This window comes from Gorilla gorilla, chromosome 20, assembly GCF_029281585.2.
Source record: "Gorilla gorilla gorilla isolate KB3781 chromosome 20, NHGRI_mGorGor1-v2.1_pri, whole genome shotgun sequence".
Classification (NCBI taxonomy): Eukaryota; Metazoa; Chordata; class Mammalia; order Primates; family Hominidae; genus Gorilla; species Gorilla gorilla.
In genome coordinates this window covers 42,586,788-42,601,763 of record NC_073244.2, presented here as the reverse complement: position 1 = coordinate 42,601,763, position 14,976 = coordinate 42,586,788, and positions in this window count along the sequence as shown.

Sequence of the window (14,976 nt, the reverse complement as noted above, 5' to 3'; positions counted from 1 at the left end):
GCCCAGTATACTGTGGGGTTCACTGTAGTTGTGGAGGAAGACCTTTCAGTTTGGGGGCAGAGCACAATTTTTGTGTCCCTTTACTCAAAATGCTAACTCAGTCTGATCTCTGGTAGGTGTCCTGAATTGTCTTTAAAAAGTGATCGAGATTATGTTTTCAATTTTGAATATACTGCTGAACCCCTGACATGCAGAGCAATCTATCTGGACTGAAAACTTGGCCAGGGATGGTCTATGCCAAGCAGTGAAGGCTGTGAAGAGATGCTTGGGAAGGGTACAAGAAGGAAGGAAAGGAGCCCCCTGGGACAATGAAGGAAGATGCTGTGGTTGGCCCCGGGGCTCAGAAAACAGGCAGGTGAGGGAGTGGAATATGGTCACTTTGATCCAAGGAACCACCTGCCCCACTACAAGTGAACACCAGCTGACCCAGTGCTGACCGTGTTTATCTTCTGCCTCAGTTTTCCTCAAATGTACATGCAAAAGATATTAGATGGCTTCCACAAAGGCTCTATGCATATGAGAATCCCCGTTCACAAACACAAAGCCCTGTTGACAAGAAGACAATGAGCCTCGTGAGTACATCGGCCAGATCCTGGGAGATTTGTTCTGTATGCACTCCAGGATCTGAATCTGCTCTCAAAATCACTAGCTCCAATCTACGAAAGAAAAATGCCCCACAGAACACACTGACTCTTAATAAGTTAGTCTTTCCAACTCACAGACTTTTCCTCCTTTAAATTAGCACGACGGTTTTCAAAGCAAAATTTTCAGCCACCTAAGAATCCCTCCTCATCTTTATAAACATAAAGTGAAAGAACTGACAAATGTTCATGCCATAGCTCCCCTCTACATAAACACACACAGGCACACATGCATGCACAGATGTGGTTAGTGGTTCTAACTCGGTCAGGTTAGAACAAAGGCACCAGACGTCCCCCTGTCACCATGCAGGCACCCAGCTGGGGCTGTGCCTGCCCATCAGCCCCGATAGCAGCAATTACACAGTCCGTGGGTGTGATGAGCTGCAAACTAAACATTTGTAAAAAGGCTGTAATTAATGCAATTAGCTATTTACACGATAGCCCATAATGAATCCAAAGGCATCGTTATTGACTATTGAGTAAATAATCTGACATTAAAAAGTCAATGATCTGCAAATGAAAAATTCTCTCTCTTTTTTTAAAGGAGGAAAGATGAAAGAAAGAAAATTAAGGAAAAGAGGAAAACAAGCAAAAAACTCAGCAAAGATGTCATTGCATAATAGTCCATTATGCCTCCAATTGAGCCGTCATGAACTATCAAAGAAATAATTGCGCAATAAGCCCATAATGGCTTAATCGTGTCAACATCTTTGCATTTACATATTTTTTTAATCAATGGAAATTAAGTACAAAAATGGGTCTTTTGGTTTCCATCCTGATTTTACCTTTGTGACTGGGGGTGGGTTGAGGGTTTGGTTCTCTCTGCCACCTTCAAGGGAGGCTGCAGTCCCTGAAATTCTCCTGGATGTGTCTGATGCTGATTAGTTTCTGGGCACGGGAGGGCCCTGAGAGCCATGGTGTCGGGACAGGAGAACACTCTGTAGGAATCAGCAGTGGTGAGTTTGGTGTTTCCCAGGGCCAGGCATATACTTGACTTGACCTTCCGCAGGAATACAAGCTCACTCTATTTTTGTCACATGCATGTCTTTCTGGTCCCAACCATTCATCACACATGGACAGAGGTCCTGAAGCAAAGCTCTTCTCTCCAAAGAGAGAAATAACTACTTATGGAGAGGGACTGCTGAGCCATTCACAGTTACCCTTGCCCAACCTTGATCTTGCCATGGCTTATCCAACACAGGGTTTGGCTAGTGCAACCTGATAGCCTGCTGGGTTAAAATCAGTAGCACCAGCTGGCCCTCCCCTCCTTTTGTTTTCCTCCTCTTCATGGCCTCATTTGGGGGCAGAAATGATTGAGCTTAGTTTCGTAGAACACCCAACCCCTGGGGACCTTCCTTAAAGAGGCTTTATTGTAGGTAAGCAATCACAGATCTATCTGTCTATCTGTCTATCTATCTATCTATCTATCTATCTATCTATCTATCTATCATCTATCTATCTATCAATCATCTATCTACCTATCATCTATTTATTATCAGTCTATGTATCTATCTAACCTCTATCTATCTATCATCAGTCTATTGTCTATCTATCATTTGTCTATCTATGTATCTATCTATGTATCTATCTATCTCTATCCACCGAGATGTGTTTGATGCTGATTAGTATGTGTACAAATGCACACAGACAAATATGACTAATTTGAAAACCTGGTAGTTATGCTTAAAGCTCCAATGATCAGAGAAACACAAGACAAAAGAGGCACCTTGAGACTTGGAGAAAGAAAAAGGTTGATCTCTCTTGCTGCCTGTTCAGAGCATGAATTCTAAGATAGCTGTGTGCATGAGACAGGAGATGTGGCAAGAACTGGTGGCAGCTCTCTTGCAATTCTGAAAGGGGCCGAGAGCAACCCATTGGCCTTCTCTTAGAGCATGAGCCATGGAAGAAATAATATCAGCTAATGTCTGCAGAGAGCTTTACACTTATAAAATACACTAACATACTTTAATTCCAGTTGCTTCTCATGACAAAACTCATTAGCAATAGTGAGAGTAATAACAGTCATCATTTACTTAGCACCTGTGTGCTGTGCCATACCCTACAGAGTTCATTTGTTCATGACCATCGCTAACACCTAGAACACTGCCTGGAGCTCAGTACAAGTCAAATAAATATTTGCTGAATGACTGAGTAAATGAATACACCTTGAGATGTAAATCTCTATTTTACAAATAAGGAACCAAGCTCAGAGAAGTAGATTATATTAAATAATTGCCCTGAGTTGCACAGCAGGTCAGTGGCAGAACTGGGCTTTGAAATCTGGTTTCACTGTCTGTCTCTCAAGTCTGAGTCACTTTCTCCTCATTTTACAAAGGAAGCGACAGATTCATAGAACATGCAGGCTCAGGGATGTTTGGACCAGAGTTGTGTTGCATCTGTGTGTTCATGTCTGTCATGGGCCAGAAGGAGAAGGCTCTATGCACTTCATGTCTTCTTCACCCAGCTTCCCTCCTGGGAAAACTGTTTTTTTGTTTTGTTTTCATTCTTGTGGACAGCAACAAGGGCTGCCAAGTTGAGAGTCCTGATCTGCAGAGGTGTGGGTGGGTGGGGGATGGGGAATGGTTATTAGCAGGGGGCTACATGCATGGAACTGTCCCGTGTGGCTGAGTGGCCTGAACAGGACTGAATGGTGTTCTTACAGCTTTAGAGAAGTTTTCAGCTCTCCAAATGCTCTATCCCTTGCAAACAGGCCCAATTTGCTTGCCTATCTGCTACACCAACACAACTCCTTTATCTGGGCGATTCTGATTCATGGTGGGGAAAGGGGTGGCTTTGTGGAACTGATGCTGTAGGCAAGGTGAAGACAGAGTTGTGTTTTTACAAACATGAGAGGGAGAGAGGCGGCTTACTTCCTTCTGAGAAGTAGCCAGGGCTGGTGAGCCACTTGCTCCAGATGCAGGTGGACTAAGGGCAGGCGAGGCATGCCCAGCAAAGGGGATGCTTGGGGTGATGCCTTGCATTTGTGCACAGGCCCAGGGACCTCTGTGGTCTACTGTAGGATGCCACCTTTGTTCCTCTTCAAACAGCCAAGATAGAGGAAGACGGGCTGCATTATCCCAGGCACGGGGGCTTCTGAACAGAGCTGTGAGTTTTTGTACTTTTCTGTCTCAGGTCCCCTTTGGTAGGGGACTATCTCCACCATTTCTCACCAGTGTGATCACTTTCAAGCATTGTTGCCTGTGCTGTTGATTAAACAAAACGAAGCCAATTGCAGCAGGTGACTCAGAATGGACAGGAGTAGGTATTGCTACCAGCACGTGAAGAGGCCATTTATCAAAGTTTTATCTGATCCAAAGCTCTGGATTTATCAGTCACTGCTTATAAATGGCATCAAGCCAAGAGCTGTGTCTGTATGCACCTGGGGTCTGCATTGCTCCTGCACAGAGCTGTGCCCTGTGGGAACACGGCCTTGAATAACCCGGCTAATGAGGCAGTCTTGGGGGAGGGAGATGCCGAGGGTAGTGTCCAAGAAGCAAGTCCATGCAGTGAATTGAGGATGGGTGCCCTCATGGTGAGGACTTGACAGGCACCCTGCCTAGAGAATGGAGTCTTGCATGTCTGATTGGGGAGCTGGAAGCACACAGGTCCACTGGAAGTCCCAAGAATTACTAGGGGCTGATCACTACCCAGTGGAATGAAGCTACTCAGGGCAGGGAATGGTGCACTTTCAGAGTTCTGGCTTTCTTCATTAAGAATGACTAATGACCAGAGGATGCCTTGAACCCCTAAAAGAACAAAAACTGGAAAGCACTGCTGATTAAATTCTTCTCCTGCAAGATTTCAGACTCAGGAGACAGAGCAACAGATTTCTCTACATAAAAATCAAAAGCAGCTCCATTTAGAGGGGATATGATAAACACAGGCAAAAGGCAACTTTTAGACTGGAAGAAAATATTTGCAGCATATATATTATAGACAATCTTTGTAGCTGGGAACTGTGGCTCACACTTGTAATCCCAGTGATTTGGGAGGTCAAGGTGGGAGGATCGCTTGAGGTCAAGTATTCGAGACCAGCCTGGGCAACAGAGTGAAACCCAGGCTCTACAAAACGTTAATAAATTATCCAGGAATGGTGGCAAGCACCTGTAGTCCCAGTTACTTAAGAGGCTAAGGAGGGAGGATTGCTGGAGCCCAGGAGGTCAAGGCTGCAGTGAGCTATGTTTGCACTGCTGCACTCCAGCCTGGGTGACAGAGTGAGACCCTTTCTCAAAAAAAAAAAAAAAAAAAAAAAAAAAAAAAAAAAAAAATTGAAATAGATATATAGACAACAAAGTGAAGTTTTTATCTCCTCTCTCCAACCCCACTGGAAAGACACTGCCTATTCTGAAAGGCGCATGAACAGGAGAAACAGCAGATGAAATTGCAGCAGAAGAATTTTGGAAGGTAGGAAATAAATGTGTGAGTAGTAAGGGGCTTGGGTACCTTAGTCAAGAGTACTAACTCCCAAGCCAGTGGGGAAAGCTGAGAGTCCACAAATGTACACCATGGAATACCCCACTGGCTCAGGGATTAGCCAGTCTGTTGAAGAAGCTGTTAGATCTCCCAATTTCTCCCCACCCCATGCAGCTTGAAGTTATACTTGAGGAAATGACTCAGAAAGATGGGGGAAAGGACAAAAAGATGTAAAATAGGAGATAAATAATAACAAATATTAAAGGACTGCTCTAGGAAACCAAAGATCTGAGTAAAGATCTGAGTTCCAGAAGAAGATAATAGAGAAACCGGAGGGGAGGAGGTCATGGAGAAAATGATTCCCTTGAAACTTCCTTTGACTTCAGTGCCCAGGCCAATGGATAGGCACATGTCCACATCTAAAGCCCAGCACTGAGAAATTTATGAATAATGGCAACAGAAAGACAATCTATAAGATGTGTACCTCCATGTGTGCATGCATAGGAGAGAAAGAGAAGTGAGAGGGAGACAGACAGACAGAGAGAGACGGGGGAGTTCTATTTTCTCACAAACACTGGAAACTAGAAGGCATCTTCCAAATTGTTCATCTTGGAATTCTCTACTTAGCCAAACTATCAATCAAGTATGAGGCTAGAATAATGACATTTTCAGTCATAGAAGCTCTTAACCAACTTACTTTCTATGTATCAGAAGCTAAGGAAGACTTGCTCCATCAAAATGAGGGAGTTGGCCAGGTGCAGTGGCTCAAGTCTGTAATCCCAGTGATTTGGGAGGCCAAGGTGGGAGGGTTGCTTGCGGCCAGGAGTTAGAGACAAGTCTGGACAAGAAAGCAAAACCTGATTTCTACAAAATATAAATAAATAAATTAAATTAAATTAAATTAAATTAAAAAATTAGCCAGGCATGGTGGTGCACGCCCATAGTCCCAGCTACTCTGGAGACTGAGGCAGAAGGATCATCTGAGCTTGGGAGGTTGAGGCTGCAGTGAGCAGTGATTGCACCATTGCACCACTGCACTCCAGCCTGAGCAACATAGTGGGAGAGACCTTGTCTCTAGAACTGAAAATAATGAGGGAGTCAACCAAGAAAGAGGCAGACAGCCACCTGGTCTTCCCTGTCTTCTTTCCTTACTCCTTTCATCCTTCTTTTCTTCCTTTGTAAATACTTGCTGAGTGCCCACTAAGTGCCAGACATTGGGGATATGCCAGTGAATGGGACAGACAGTGTCTCAGCCAACATGGCATTTACCTTCTAACAACACTTAAGATGTCAGGCTAGTGTCTTCCCCTGGAGGACACGTTCAGGTGAGGATGCTAAGGCCGGAAGTGGGGACACACCATCAGCACAAAGAAACCAGAATTCAAAACCTCAGCCCTCAACCCTTCAGCCTTCAGCAGGTGGCATTTGACTGCATCTGAAACAAGCCGGCTTTTATGTCCTTTGAAATTGCTTCTTAGGATGGTCCTATTAGATTCTGAGAGGCAGCAGCTGGCTCTCCTTTTCCTGTGTCTCTTGCAGTGATAAGCACAGTTCTATGTAGTTCCTTGAGATGACCTGAACTGATTATGATATGGATTACTGGGAGAGAATTATCCTTCTGCCTGGTGCCCAGCAAGACCTTGTTAGACTTTGATCCCAATCCTGGCCATTGCACACTAAAGGGAAACAGAGGGAAAAGAGACATCCTAGCAAGTAGGGCAGCTTCTGCTGTGGATCATGAATCCTTCCAGGCCTGAACTGCAGGAAGGAGGCTGAGTGCCAGACTGTTAGCAGCCCACTGTCTCCCTGGAAGTAATTGGAAGGAGGACACAGAGGGCCAGAGGAGCACAGGTGTAGGGGTGCCTGATTCTGGCTGTTTCCCCAAGAGATGCTTTTGAGGAAGACCCTGAAAGAGGGCAAAAGAAGGCTGCCCAGGCATCAGATATGCAAGCAAGCAAGCAGAAAGAGAGTGCACGGGCCACTTGGTGGGAGGGTGTGCTTACAGTGTGGTTATAACTTAGGCTTCATGCAAATGCCTAACATCAGCAAGGACACATTCTTGCTGACAGCAGGAAGGGCCCCGTGGCACTGGGAAAATGTTTGGACCTCACTCTCTAGGCCATTCATGGCCCCGTTTAAGAGGGACAGCAATGAAGTACAAGGTATGTTTCAGCAAGATTACTCCGGGGGAAGGAGAGATGGGCTGGGATTGCACCCACGAATGAGAAGGAGGTGTAGGACCCGTACCAGGGCATTTCCAGTGAGGATGGAATGGAGGGGATGAAGATACCTTGCAGGTGACTCACTGTCTGTTCTAGATGAAGAAGAATCAAGACAGACTCTGAGGGTCTCTGAGTGTCTGGCTTATGGGTGGTGCTGTGATGAGCAATTGGATATGAAGCTCTGAGATTCCAGTGAGAGGTCTGGGACATTGTAATTTGGAGAATCACTGGGGTGCCAGAGACCATGTGCTCTAGAGGCCATGGGCATGGATGAGACCAGCCATGGGGAGAAGAGACTGAAACAAGAATAGAAATGAAAGTGATCCCATGGAATACTACCCAGCCACAAAAAAGAATGAATACTACACAGCCACAAAAAAGAATGAAATCATGTCCTTTACAGAAACAGGGATACAAATCCAGCATGGATGCAATTTGCATATCCAAGTAAACGAATGCAGAAACAGAAAATTTAACAGCACATGTTCTCACTTGTAAGTGAGACCTAAACACAGGGTGTGCATGGACACAAGGATGGGAAAAATAGATGCCTGAGATTCCAAAGGGAGAGGAAGAAAGGAGAGTAAGGTCTGAAAAACTACCTATTGGGTACTTATGTTCACTATCTGGGTGATAAGTTCAATTGGACCTCAAACCTCAGCATCACACAATACACCCTTGTAACAAACTTGCATGTGTAGCCTCTGAATAGAAAATGAAATGTAAAAAAAAATTATTGACAAATGAAATAAAATGTGTAACAGTAAATGTTCTTTAACGAGAAAAGCAATATCCCTATTTAAGTTCTGGTTTTTTGTTTTGTGTTTTTTTTTTGTTTTCTGTTTTTGAGACAGAGTCTTGCTCTGTCACCCAGGCGGGATTACAGTGGCATGATCTTGGCTCACTGCAAACTTCGCCTGGCGGATTTGAGCGATTCTCCTGTCTCAGCCTCTGGAGTAGCTGGGATTACAGACACGCACATACTGGCTAGCAATACCCCTATTAAAGATGAAGATATCTTTGTTCAAAAAAAAAAAAAAAAAAAAAAGGCCTGGTGTGTGGCTCAAGCGTATAATCTCAGCACTTTTGGAGGCCGAAACAGGTGGATCACCTGTGGTCAGGAGTTCGAGACCAACCTGGCCAACATGATGAAATATTCACCTCTATTAAAAATACAAAAAATTAGCCAGGTATGGTGGCAGGTGCCTGTAATCCCAGCTACTCGGGAGGCTGTGGTAGGAGAATCGCTTGAACCCTGGAGGTGGAGGTTGCCTTGAGCCAAGATTGTGCCACTGCACTTCACCCTGAGTGACAGAGCGAAGGAAAAAAAAAAAAAAAAGAAAGAAATGGAGTTGACAGCAACATTAGGAACCTAGGGAGGAAGAGACACCAATGGAGGAAGAAAAGATGGGGAGGAGGATTTTCTCAGAAACCAGGGGAGCAGAAATCTCCTGGGAGGTAGAGAAGAGCAAAGCTGGTGAGGCAACCCTCATGCTGGAGCATAATCCCTTTTCAAGGATCTTCTGTGGCTTCCCATTGCACTCCTCACTGTGAAACTTGTGGATCTTCTTAAATATCCTCTCAGGTTCCCCAAAACCCAAGCACTGGATAATTGAACTAGGACATCATTACTGACATCACCACCCGCCCCCATCCCAGTATCCTGAATAGACTTCTCTTTATTGAAAATTGAGGACATGTCACTTAATCAAAGACAGCAGTCCCCGAGAAGATGGAATACGCGTGTCTGTGTGCAGCATCATCAGAAACAGAAAGGTTTAGAGTCTATTGCTGGCTCTCGAGGAGGGAACCTACTTTTGGGCATCCAGTCCTTTGTGGAAGAAATTAATCCGTAAATAGTTTATTAAGGTCGGAAATGCTGCCAGCGACCCTTTGAAAACATACAAAATCTTTAAGCGATTGCAAAGGTAATTCTTATTGTCTGAGGAAATGACTTCTGCACAGTTATTTCTTTTATTGCTGTGTAAATGTGATGGCATTCCTCAGTTTAATAAATCCTGGTGTATCTCTCCATCCATGTAGGCTGATATAAATATCTCCAGTTATGTCACATTACCACCTTTGTACAGGCCCTGATGACTGGAGTCTGATAAATGCAAAACCTCATTTGGTTTGTGAGTGATTGAGCGCTAACACTGTTTAGATTTCTTAATATACTTGTATTAGCATGAATAAGTAATGAGCATGCCAGGCTTTTTTGAATATTTGATTGTATCTTTGTAATGGATTTGTGTCTCTCTCTTTGTGCTAATGTCATTGTAACTTTGTTGGTGTCATAACTCCAAGCCAAGGCAATTGATCTTTATCACCCTATCTTGAGTCAATCACCCTCTCCTTGCAGAATGGCAGCATGCTATGCCTTTCTTTCCCACACAATTCTGCATTTTGTTTTTTTGGGGAGAGGTGCTGGTAACCACCCTAGTCTCAGGGAATGTCTTTCCTGTTTACAAAGTGATGATTTGAGATTTCCAAATGAAGCTCAGGGAGCCAAGGGTTGGAAGTTGAGAGTGTCTTCATGTGAACAGCAAAATCTGAGTTATCTTACCCCCAGCAAAGGTTTATCTGTCTCTTCATTATTGCAGAGTGGATGGGTCTACCATTGCATAAGCAGCTTCTATAAGCTGGAGGTCTTGGGGCAGAGAGGACCCTTTTCCTAAGGTCTACAAAGTATCAGCACCATTAACAAAGGCCTCCTCCTCCTTTAATAAGGGTTTCTTTTCTGATGTGAACAGAGAACACGAACATTGTCCTTACATGCAGTAGCCAAAGTGTTTTTGCCTGTAGGAGTTATCCTCTGATGGAAGATTAGTTTCTCAGACATGTTAGTAATTGATGTCCTGGTTCAAACTCCAAGCAAGCCAGTTCACATGCTCCAAGCCTGAATGTACACATGAATGTGGCAACTAGGATTAATGGTTCCCTGGATGCCCACCGAAAATGTGTTCCAGCAGCACCATGAGCTCATATGCCAGGAAGAGTTGCACAGAAACGCCAGTTTGAATTTGAGAAGAGCCATGACCACACTTAAAGTGCAGGGACCTGCTTGTATTTCCATTGCCCTGCTAAGTCATTAGCTAAGTAGGAGCAGTGGCTTGAACTGCATCCATTATGAGGACATAAAAATATGCTTGAAGTTTTTCCATCTTCCATTACACAGCAGAAATCCAGGCAGAGCTGGTCCTTTCATGAAGCGACAACTGTAACATGTTCATAGGATGTCTGGTGAACAAATAAATAATAATTGTCAATATTACAGTGAAAGTGATGATAAATTGATTTGAATTTCTAAATGCTTTCTTGTATGCTAATGGTTTTGATTCTTAGCCACAGTGTGTACACATTGAGTAAATAATACAGGTTTTGTCTCTTTATTTTGTTTCTTCTACAATTACCCTTGGCTGTTTCACTCTCAGTATCCTCAACCTGACCCTCTGCATTGGCCTCTCTTAGTTTTATTTATTTATTTTTATTTTTCTTATTTTTTTGAGACAGTCTTGCTCTGTCGTCCAGGCTGGAGTGCAGTGGCATAATCTCTACTCACTGCAACCTCCACCTACTGGGTTCAAGCGATCCTCCTACCTCAGCCATCTGAGTAGCTGGGATTACAGGCACGCACCACCATGCTTGGCTAACTTTTGTATTTTTAGTGGAGACAGGGTTTCACCATGTTGGCCAGGCTGGTATTGAACTCCTGTCCTCAAGTGATGTGTCTGCCTCAGCCTCCCAATGTTCTGGGATTACAGGCATGAGCCACTGCGCCCAGCCTCATTTATTTATTTTTTCTGGAGACAGGGTCTCGCTCTGTCACCCAGGCTGGAGTGCAGTGGCACAATCACGGCTCACTGCAGCCTCAAACTCCTGGGCTCACGGGATCCTCCTGCCTCAGCCTTCTGGGTAGCCAGGACTACAAATCACGATGCCTGGCTACATTTTAAAATTTTCATAGAGACAGTGTCTTGCCGTGTTGCCCAGGCTGGTCTCGAGCTTCTGGCTTCAAAGGATCTTCCCGTCTCAGCCTCCTCAAAGTGCTGGGATTATAGGTATGAACCATTGTGCTGGCCTGGCCTCTCTTATCTTTCACTCAGCTTATCACCCTTCATGTGCCTCTGGCCTCTGCTTTTCTCTCTCCTGTTTGCTGCTCAGACCACAGGAATCCAGCCTGTGTCCAGTATTGCTCCACTCCCTTTCACAGAGGCACAAGGGAGGGGAGATGGCTGGGTCTCAGGATTTCTTCTCTGCTGTCACTCCTCAGCCCATCCTGTAGTCCTCATCTCTGTGGATCAGCCTCTCCTGCTCCAAACCCTGATCTTTTCCTTTAGGATCCACTCTCTCCTTTTTCTTTCCTGACCCTGACAACCCCACCCCCGCAGGAATGTGACCTGCTTCTCTGCATTCCTCTCTTAGTGCACACCCTTGGACATTCTCACCTGGTGTTCTGGGCTGAACTGTACCCTACCCTCCATCCCAAATTCATCTCTAACCCCCAGTACTTGAGAATGCAGTTGTATTTGGAGATAGGGCCTCTTAAAAGGTGAGTAAATTAAAATAAAGCCCTTAGAGTGGGGCTCTAATCCGATCTGACTGGTGTCCTTCTAAGAAGAGGAAAGTTGGTCACACACAGAGACACCAAAGACTCACAAGCACTGAGGGAAAGCCACAGAGCAGAGGACACCGTGAGAAAACGGCCGTCCGCAAGCCATGGAGAGAGGCCTCAGAAGAAACCAAATTTGCTGACACATTCACCTTGGACTTCCAGCCTGTAGAACTCTGAGAAATAAATTTCTGCTGTGTAAGCCCCTGCCTCCATCTGTGGTATTTTGTTGTGGCAACCCTAGCACATGGATGAACCTGCCTTCTGAGCTTTCAGGATTTTGAAACAAGAATAGAAATGGAAGTGACCCTATGGAATATTATGCAGCCACAAAAAAGGATGAAATTATGTCCTTTGCTGAACCATGCAGGGCATAGGAACCACGGATGTCTTTCTTGGACTCCTGACCTGAGTATTCAGTGGTCTTCTTGACACCGAGGATACTGAGGCCAGGGATTTTTTTTTTTTCTTTTCAAGACAAGGTGATCTGGGCACACTAGGATACAGGAGAAGGAACAAGTAGGGAGGAGGAGATTGAAGCTGCTGGGGTAAGGGGGACCTTTAGAGTTCTGGAGAAATGAGAGAGGACAGGATTAGGCTGGCAAGGTGGAGAACACCTCCTTTTTTTAGCGCAGGAGATTCTGTTTGGACTGAATGTGTTGGCGATGATGAGCACATAACCATGTGTTTGCAATTTTCCCAAGTCTTCCTTCCATGTTGCAGTGGAAATCCTGGCAAGAAGATACCCCTATATAGAGTATGGGTGACAGGTGATGGCTCAGATAATTGGGGAAAAGTGAAAGAGGTTAAGCCTCCTGGCTTTGCTTTTTCCAGGAATTAGGGTGGGGGTCTTGGGAAGAACAGGGAAAAATGTGCTCAGTCTCTGTGGGGCTCTGTCTAGGGAATTCACAAGACCCAGCTGGAAGAGGGGCCAGAATGGAGTTGTCCCCTAGATGTGGAGAGGACTTGAGAAACTATCTAAGACTTTATAAAAGGCTCTGTGGCCCAAGGCAGGACTGGATGAGGTGATGTGGCGGGATGCCTTGGTGTCAAGGAAGTGCTGGTAACCCTGGGGCCAAGTTGGGTCCCAGAGGGAGTCTCTGGGATGAGAGTCAAGCAGATCTAACTTCCCTGTTGAAGGAAGGGGGTTAATGAAACTGTGACCTGGGGAGGGACCTGGTCATTGGATGTCCTGGGAGAGTAAATAAGAAGTGGATTGGTTTGGGAGACGGGCAGAGGTGAACAGTAATGAGTCTTCAGTCAGAGAAGAGGCAAACAACCTGAAACCTCACAGGGGGTATTTCCAAGCGACACAGGCCGAGGAGAAAACCAGTGCCGGGTGAAAGGGAATGTGCCCCGAGTGGATCGGAAGTTCTGGGGAAACAGCAGCCTAAGGCCAGATTCACCAGGATGATCCTCCCTTAATACCCTCTAGTCCTCAAGCAGTGGAAGCCAGGAGAAGCCCCTCCTTCCAGTCCTGTAGGTCCGTAAAGCCCAGATGGTGCTGTTTGAATCCTGAATGCCACTTTCCAAAATGCGACAGGGCCTGGATTTCATCCCTTTTTCTCCTTCAAATCACATGGAATTTTTTTTTTTTTTTTTTTTTTGAGAATGGGTCTCACTCTGTGGCCCAGGCTGTAGTGCATTGGTATAATCTCAGCACAATGCAACCTCTGCCTCCCAGGTTCAAGCAATTCTCCTGCCTCAGCCTCCTGAGTAGCTGAGATTACAGGCGCCTGACACCACGCCTGGCTAATTTTTGGGTTTTTAATAGAGACGGGGGTTTCATCATGTTGGCCAGGCTGGTCTGAAACTCCTGACCTCAGGTGATCCACCCACCTTGGCCTCCCAAAGTGCTGGGATTACAGGCATGAGCCACTGTGCCCGACCAGTAACTTTTTTAGTCAAAGATTCGAGGGTCTTTTGAGGCCAATGGGATACTGCACACGCATGTTTCATTAAACACACACACAAACACACATGCAAAACGACATGACAGAAGCCCCATATTTGGATGTCATCGCTCCTGCTTCTGCTCGGGTTAGGAACACCTTTCCTGCTATCTTCATTTTTATCATGTAAATGAATGAGTCATCGTGATCCCTGGTGTCACCCTGTTCTTCCTTTCTGAATAGCATTTTTCCTCTGGTGCAGCTGTGTAAAGGAAACACACACACATTCTCACACTCACACACACCCCATAGCCAGATGCATTTTTATTTCCTCTGCTCTGCTGAAATCAGGCCTGTTCCACAATATGTCACATGACGATGGGGGAAAATGTGCTAAAAAAATCTACCATTTGTGTGTCTCTTTCTCCACTAACCATCAGTGGAGTTGAATGCCTGTAGCAAGCCAACTGCTCTGTAGATTTCGTCCTGATTATTAAACACAGAATGTGAAAAGCTAAGCATAGAGAAGGAAGAGTTATCCTCTAGTTTATGTAAAGTCAGCAGTGAAAATAAAAATTGTGGCATGTACGTAGACGTTTATTTGCTTTACCTATAGTCACACCGCAGAGCTTTGTCTCTGGTGACAAAGTTTTTATTTTTTCTGAGCAATGACAATGGATTACTTCTGTAAGCAAGTGCTCTATCCATTATTAAATTGATTATTCAAATCTCATTTAAACAAAGAAGCCAGATGGCAATTTTCCATTATTTGTTGCTACTGACAACCACCAACCCTAAACTGAAAGATTTTCTTTTTTTTTTTTTTTTTCTCTTCTGCTGGCTAAAGAGCCTGCTGCATTTCCACGCAGACCAAAGGTAGAGCCCATATTGGAAACAAATAGCCAATTACCAAACAAGATTGTTGTTATTGATTATTTTAGAATCATCTTTGCATTGATAGAGCTGCTGTTCTTTTGATGATTCCATAATTAACTTATCTATATTCAGGCACAATAACTTTGTTCCCTGTAGTCATTCGGATGTGAGCATTATTGTTGTTATTTAGTTGTCATGACAGCAAGAAGCATGTTTTTACATGTCCAGCATCCTGGTTATTTTAAGACCCTCATAAGTATGCCTTGCTAATGAATCAGAATAATGGCGATCCTGCAAAATAATGATTTTTAAAATTCTAA